Genomic DNA, 8,473 nt, shown 5'->3' with positions numbered 1-8,473 from the left:
TTGGAGATTTCAAAAGCTGAGTGCTACTTGTATCCTTCAATCAAGCTACAGCTTACGATTTCCCCCCTCCCCCTGGGGAACTCCGCCTCCATATTTCTGGGCAGCAGTCTTCAGGAGAGACAGATTTATTCGGACCTTGGGGGACAGAAGGGGATTCTGCAGGAGGATGCCTCAGCACTGTGCAGTGTCCCCACCAGAGAAACAGTCTTCACACTGGTACTGCAGTCCCCCTGGGGAAGCCAGCAGGACCCACTCACACTAACGGGAGCAACACCGATCATCTAAAGAGCTAACACACAAGCAGACAGTACAGCAAAGAAGGGCCTGCCCTGAATGGCCTTCTTTAAACTGAAACTAGAGAGCTGTAAAAAGGCTGGCAAATAAGCCAGTAGAATAAAAGCCCACAATCTGTGGTAAGTGTGTGACACACAGGAGTGCCAGGCAAGCCAGTGGTCCCAGTGACATGCCATGAGTGAGGGCTACAAAAGGTCAGTATTGACTGACTCCAGTGGCTCCTGTTACAAAGCCAGCCTCTCCTCATCCAACACTGCCATGAAATGGTTCCACCCCTTTCCTAGGGCTAACTCCCCACCATTGGCTCTGTGTTAGCTATGATTACTGGACTGCTAAACCATCAGGCTGAAGTGCGCACATCCGGGCAAACTTATAGAGGGCGGATCCTGTTGCCAAGGGCGATGGAACCCAATGATGGCAAAGGGGAGAGGGTGCACCAAGCAGGAGTAGGATGGAGATCTCTCTGGAAACACTGGGTCTCTGTAAGGATGAGCCTACTCTAATCCATGGCAGGAGTTACCCACATCTACTCACAGCTTGTCCTCTTTGCTGAGGGGAGGGACCCAGCTCCTTCGGAGTTGGGCACGACCAGCAGTCTCTCTGACCTCATAAGGGTCTCTCCTCTCTTGGTCTCTGGCCTGGCTTTTTCCTCAAAGTCCTCACAGAGTCTTTGGTCCCCAGTAACAGCAGCAGGGACTGGAGTTTACAGAGTATGAGCTGAGAGATCTGGCTGAGCTCTCTAGCCCCTTAGAGCTCCCCATCTAACTCTCGCAAATTTCACGGCTGCTTCTCCTCCACCCCTAGCAGGAAGGTCCCTGGACTCTGAGTCACTCAAATGACGACTCTATTTTGACCGCCACTGGCTGTTTTCTGAAGAGGTGGGCTCTTTTTGCTAAGGTAATTGGAGGCAAAAATCAATGCTTCAAACAGAAGATCTGGAAGGGGTGTTCTGGAGTCACTGTTGCAAGCGAGACTGGATTATCATAAATTTCACATGACTATGCAGAGAGAGTCGGGCGGCGCTCAGGCACAAATGAGTCAGCCCCACAGGGGCGTCAGTGGCTGTATTACATTAACTGTTATAATTATTACTGGGGCTGAAGGGAAGTAGCAAATTCCCTTCCAGCCTTAGAATCTGAGCCCACGGAAAAAAACGTTGGTGTAGTAAACAGCAGAAAATGTGAATTAGAGAAACTCCTGCTGAGCACGTACATTTCGGAGAGTTTATTTCCTTCAGCAAACAGTGCATCAGCAAAACGCTTTGGCCCCAAACAGGCTTTTTTTTTTTCTCAAGGTGAGGTCACAGTGCAGAGGGCAAACGGCTTCTTATAATCGGATTCCACTCAGCTGTTGGCCTGTAAGACAGGGTGGCATCTTGGTCAGGTGCCATTCATTACAAAGCAGCTGGCCCATAACCTGGGGAGCTCAGGGGTCATGGGGCCCACTGGAAAAACAAAATCCTATGAAGAGCCAAAAAGTGTGTTTGTAAGTTAGTGATAATGAGTGGGTTGCATTCCAGCTTGAGGATGCTCACCAGGAGCCATCACCCACTGTTATGCATGTAGATGGACACAGCATTCTGCAACAGGGAAAATGCGGACCAATGGGAGAAGCAAGTTCCAGAGCTGAGGACCCCTCCCTGAAAATGCTCTATTTCAGCCCCCGCAGATTTAAGTCAGGGGGCTGTTAGCTAAAGCACCTACAGTGATTTCAACTACCACATGAGGGGAAGGCTCTAGTCTTCTTCCCATTTTCTCTGTTGCAGGCCATTTTCATACCAAGGAGACTCATAAGGATGGAGAATATGCAAAGGGCAGTTAGCACCCCGACCCTCCTGATAGTCATTGTCGAAAGACTGATATTCTATCCTATCAGACTACCGTACAGTGCCCTGTGGGAAGCACAGAATCATCTGGTTCTATTAGTCTTTAATGGCAGGACAGTTGAATACATCTTCTGTCTCAGTGGGACAAGTGCATTGTAAAACAGGAGGTGGTGGTCACTCCATGACAAAGGTAATTGTGGCTTATCATTGTGGTTATGAAATACTGAGCTAATTCAGAAGAATCACTGTCTATATTGATACTGAAGACCCCCACAACGCTGGTTCATATTAACTCCAGTGCAACTGGTAAGCAGAACTCTATACAGTCAATTAAGGATTCCAAGGGACCTTCATCCCATTCTATCTTCATCCCACTTGCATATGAGATAGAGGCATACTGTCAAATCCAGCTGTAAAATAGGAGGCCCTACCTTGGACATCAGATGGAGCCAGCATAGTCATGAAGAGTTTTAGATGAGATGCAGGTAGAAGTGGAGCTGTGCCCTGCTTTGAAAGGAAAGACAACTGCTTGAACTTCATGCAGATAGAGAGTGGAAATTACAGGAGGCAAGAAGATTCAGTCAGAGCTGCAAGAGAGGAGGAAAATCTCAGCAGGAGCATTTCAAGCCAAGCAAACATAGAATTACTGTATTACCACAGTTGATTAGCCATTGAGCAATTAAGTGATACACTGCTGATCTGTGGACGGTACAGTTTGGGGATCATAGTGGCTATGGCTGATGAATGAACATACATGTTTGTTGCGGAAATTTAGAGGTAGATCTGGGTAGTACTGGAAGCTTGGACAGGGAGACTCCTAAATTTAAACTAGGAGATGCCAGACCTTGTATTAATGGACAATTGCAGGTAAGCAAAGGTGTGTGTATGCAGAGAGACAGCTGACACCATGTGCTGCAGCAGAGAACTAGAGCAGGGATGGCCAACCTGAGCCTGAGAAGGAGCCAGAATTCACCAATGTACATTGCCAAAGAGCCACAAAAGTAATACGTCAGCAGCCCCCAACAGCTCCCCCACTCCCACCCCCAGCACCGCCTGCCCACCACCGATCAGTGCCTCCCCCTCCCTCCCTGTGCCTCCTGCCCGCTGCGATCAGCTGCTTTACAGTGCACAGGAGGCTCTGGGGTGGAGGGGGGAGGAGGAAGGGTGCAGAAGGCTCAGGGGAGGAGGTGGGAAGGGGCGGGGGCCTTGGGGTAAGGGGTGGAGTGGGGGCAGGGCCTGGGTTGAGCAGTGGAAAGTTGGCACCTGTAGCTCCAGTCCCGGAGTCAGCACCTATGCAAGGAGCCACATATTAACTTCTGAAGAGCCGCGTGCGGCTCCGGAGCCACAGGTTGGCTACCCCTGAACTAGAGAATGACCCGCTACTCAGAAGACCTCACTTTAATAAGTTCTCCATAAAATACATATTGGTCCCCTCCAGGAACTGTGGGATGAAGAGCTCTGTGGTGAAACCCTGGCCTCACTGAAAGCAGTGGGAGGTTTTCCACTGTTCACCCTATGAGTTCAACTAAACTTCTCAGAAGGGACTGGGTAATATTAATTTTACAGGGAATCAAGCTGGTGAACAACAGCCCTTGTATTTCGTGTGTGTTTGTGTGTAAGAATCTCTCTACTGGTAGAAAAAGAACCAGGATAAAGTCATTTGTTATTTTTTCTTCTATGCAGAAATGTCTTGCCAGGTAAAACAGCTCCCCTCTCTGTCTGTCTGGTCTCTTCATAGTATACACAGAAGGAGGAGAATGAAGATAGGTTAATAACGGCTCCTGCCCAGAATGTAACCCAGAGAGCAGAGTGTGGAAAGGAGCTGGGAAGGGATGTTTACTCCTTAGTACTAGGTGGCAGAACCAGTCCCCAGCCTGAGTGAAAGCAGATTGGGTGCTGCTGCTCTTGTCTGTTTTACTTCACCGAGGAGGAGCTCTTTGCCACAAGGTCAGTATAAGTGCTCATGTATACACAGCTCTTCATGCACCCAAACTCTTTGCCTGGTCGCCATGCTGCATGCTTGCTGTATGACTAGCTGCCCTGTTGGCTTGTTTGCAGCCACTACCATCAGCACCTGTGTCTAATGTTGCAACTGCTGAATGGGCCTAATTTGATGGGGACATATGCTTGAAAAGCCTGTCACCAGTAAAAAATAGATTACAAAATACACCAAACAATACAGCGATGATCTAAGTGGGCCCACAAGCAAAACAGAGCCAGGGCCAGCTGCATGGAGCAATAGGGAAGCTACAGTGGGAGGAACAGGGCAGCCATAACAAAAGAGGAACAAGCAGGGGGTGAACACAGTGAAGAGGGAAAGGGACGGAGGCAGATTGGATGAGCCATGGAAAGGGCAGGAGGGCAGGGATAGGTGGTGTAGGTCATAGTGTAGGATGGAATATGTAGGATGTATATTGTAGGTGTTCGGACATGTGAAAAGATACTGCTTGTCTGGCAAGGAAAGAGAACAGCCAGGTAAAAAGCTGAGCCAGCAACCTGATCAGGTGATCAACTGAGTCAGCAGCCCAATCAGGTAAATAACTGAGTTAGCAAACTAATCGTAGCCTTAGGCAGAAAAGGGGTGATACAATATCTAATGAATAACTTTGTAACACTGTATTCAAAGTGAGCACCAGAATGTGGGTGGGCGCTTGCATTTAACCCTGTTGCGGTGGACTGATGACTCACTAAGCAGCGAATAGGTGACATACTACTTCAGCTCAGGAGTCTGTCTGTGAACCGGTGCATTCTGGGTAGCGGGGGAAAATAACAGATCAACACATGGTGAAGGGGGAAAGGCTGGAGTGACAACTGCCAGGTGGGAGAGGACAGCGGGCAGCAAGAGTGAAGGGATGTGGCTGAAGGCTTGGCCATAGTAAGAGGAAAGGGCAAGTTTGCAGCCAGAGTGAGGGAGAAGGGGCATCTATCCAGCCAGCAGGAAGGCACAGAGCTGGATGAATGTGTGTATAGTCCTAGTGAGAGGAAAGGGCCAAGGAGTCAGGCAGAGTGGACAGTAGGGGGAGCTGTGCATGGTTAGTGGGCAAGGGGCAGAGATGGAGCCATTGGATGGTATGAGGCAGGGTGAGTCCATAGTGAATGCACAGCAGTGGCCATTAAGTTGCAGAAGGGGCAGTGGTCTGAAGCGTACAAGGAGGAAAGGCCAATGAAGTGGTCACATGGTCCAGAGGGGCTGGGCACAGAAAGCCAAAGGACACCGAAAGCCAAAGGACACCCCTGCTTCAGATGGCTTCACTTTTCATTTCTGAATGGGCCTCAGTTTTGTGACTGACAAGCAGCTGCCAAGGAAGGCAGAGCTCTGCGGTATCTGACAGGTTGCCAGGCAACCCCCATCCCTACCGCCCTGGAATTTGGAAACCCTGGTGCCTGTGTTTGTTTCTCTGTGGCTTTATTATAGCAATTCTTTTTTATCTGGGCCTTGGAAGACAATCCATCACCTTCAGCCAACGTAGAGTGGCTCCTGCCAATGCTGCTGTTTGGATCGTGTCACTCTTGAGCTTTCAGAGGCTGCGCTGGCTTCCCATAAAGTGCCAGGTTGAGTTTAAAATTCTTCTGTTGACTTCTAAGCCTTTGTGAGGAATTGGTCTCGTGCACGACTTTGACCTTCTCATGCCATATGTCTTAGCTCACCCCTCGAGAGCCAGAGGGAGGGTTTAGAAGTAGTGCTGGGCATTCAAAAAAATATGCTGGAGCTCATGCTTTTTGCAGTCAACGCTGGGCAATGATCTTTCCTAAGAGATCTAAGCCCATTCTGCAATTACTTAACAGCAATCTTGAGACATTTTTCTCAGGAAAAGCTTTTAAGCTTGATAGGTGATGGGGTTAATATTGTTTGCCATATGTCTCTATTTTTCATCTGTATTAATGTAAAGCACTGTGAGAGGATTTTTCACAATTGTGCTGTAAAAATACAGGTTGCAATGACTGATTATGCTGCAGCCTCGGAACATTAACCATTTAATGTATTCTAGGAGAACGAGCCCCAGCCTCCAGTCAGTCACCTCATGTACATAGAGTCTGTATATACAACCTGTACATACATGTCCCACTCCAGTCACACCTCTCCTCCAACCCATTTTTTGTCGCTTACCACTGTAGGGTTAAAATGAAATAGGGAAACACATGCAACGTGAAGTGAAGTAGCTGGGGGGAGTTTTATAATTATGTGGTTGGCTGTGTTTCTCTCTCTGATGACTATTTGGGAACCCACGTAAAATGAATTGGGGGTCTGAGTCCAGTTCCTAGTAAATTAGATTCAAATTCTGCTCTCTGTCAGGGCTTGCCAACATACAGAAGTTGCACCAATTTAACTACATCACTTTCAAAACCAATGTAATTAAACCAGCAGAGACCCCTGTGTTTAAATCTGGTTATATTGGCTTAGTTTGCTGCTCGGGTGGCAAGCTACGCGAACATATGCCACGGTTATATCAGTGTAGCATTTCCACACTCAAAGGTGCACCAGGTTTAACTAGTTTCAGAGTAGCAGCCGGGTTAGTCTGTATTTGCAAAAAGAAAAGGAGGACTTGTGGCACCTTCAAGACTAACCAATTTATTTGAGCATAAGCTTTCGTGAGCATCCGATGAAGTGAGCTGTAGCTCACGAAAGCTTATGCTCAAATAAATTGGTTAGTCTCGAAGGTGCCACAAGTACTCCTTTTCTTTTCAGGTTTAACTAAATCAGCTGAAAATCAGTAGTTAAACTGCTGCAACTTTGTGTACAGAATAGGCTGCAAAGCAGTGCAGATCCAGGTTAACTCCACCACCTGGCAGTGGACCTGATGCTAGCTTAACACCCACTTTGCACAGGTGTAGATAACTGCATAAGGTACAGAGGATGGTGTATTGAAAATGGTGTAAAAATTACACTAAAAATGTCACTTTAATTTTCAGGGGAGTTCCTGCTCCTGCTTGCAGCTTAGGGGGCCTCTACATTGAAGCATGTGATCTGGGCTTGGCTGGCAAACAGATGCTGTCAGTCAGTTTGCAGCCAGCCAGCCTAGAGTAAGGTGGGGTGAGTGAGTTATGCCTTTTAGGGAGGTGGGGTGAGTTATGCCTCTAATTATGCCTTTTAGGGAGCAGCCCGCTCTCACTCTCTTTCTGTTTTGGGGTTCTTCTGTGTTATGGTTCTGAATTATAAGGCACAAAGTAATGTTACAACTGTGAAGACAGAAGCTCTTGCTCATCTGTAAGGGTAGATCTGTGGGCACGCTGATGAAGTAGTGTCAGCATACAAGCACACAGACAAGGTTGTCCTGCTGCTACTCACCTCATACCTCGTCTGTGGAGAGTGGCCTTTCAGAGGGGAGTCCTAGACACAAAGGCTGAACTGACTGTACAAATTACTAGGGGCTCAAGTCTGTGGAGTTAATGGTGTGGATGAACAAAAGTTCTGACCACAGACACATACATATGTGCAATATACCAACAACAGTCTCCCTAATGTGTATTAATAACTCATGACCCTAGTCTCTAGCTATCTCCCTGTTCTCCCGCAGTGCATAATGAACGCGGTGCACTCTGACCATTTTAGAATGTATCTCCTGTGATAATAATTCAATTTCTTTGCTGGCTGGATGCTCCCCAATCAGCCTGAGACTGCTTTGTTAGTTTGCAATGTCCCAGAAGTATCTGAGGTGGCTAGTTATGCAGGTGTGTATGACTGAAAAGAAGATTGGCCCTATAGTTTTTGTTGTTAAGACATGCTGCTCCCTTGTAATTGAGTTTCTCACTTCCCATTCATCCACAAGATGACCACACTGACCCCCCAAAGCTTGTGAACCCCTTCTGAAAATGGGGAGTTTCCTTCCCTTGTTTGTGACCCTCATCCCCGCACATATTGGGACACCAACTGAACCCAGAGAATCAGACTACCAGGGAACCAAGACACATATACAGAGTTACAGACCCTCCACCTAGAGGGCCATGGCTTCCTGTGAGCAGGTCTCCTAGGGAGTGGGGATGGTGACAACTTGAAGGGATTGTGGGGAGGACAATTTCAGAGAGGGAATATCCTCTGAGTGCAAAGACTGTCTATTTATTGTGTGAGCGCTAAGCACATCTACCTCACCATTACAGACAAATGGCAGATAAGAAGTCATGCTTGGAGCCCAATGCTGGATTCCCAGTCCTCTCAAAACACCCAAATCCCAGCAGGGAAACCAAAGATGTCCATGGGCTGCCAGGAATGCAGGATTGGGTCCCTTGTCATTCCCATCTCCCACCCCTCTTCTCTTCCTGTGATTCTCTCTCCGTGTGTGGAAAGACAGTGTTTCAACCAGACAGGGTTTTTTTACATTATACTTTCAGGCCTTTGATCCCTCCAGGTTGTTTGTT

The sequence above is a fragment of the Chelonia mydas genome, chromosome 9 (genome assembly GCF_015237465.2).
Source record: "Chelonia mydas isolate rCheMyd1 chromosome 9, rCheMyd1.pri.v2, whole genome shotgun sequence".
NCBI classification, from domain to species: domain Eukaryota; kingdom Metazoa; phylum Chordata; order Testudines; family Cheloniidae; genus Chelonia; species Chelonia mydas.
This window is presented reverse-complemented; position numbering follows the sequence as displayed.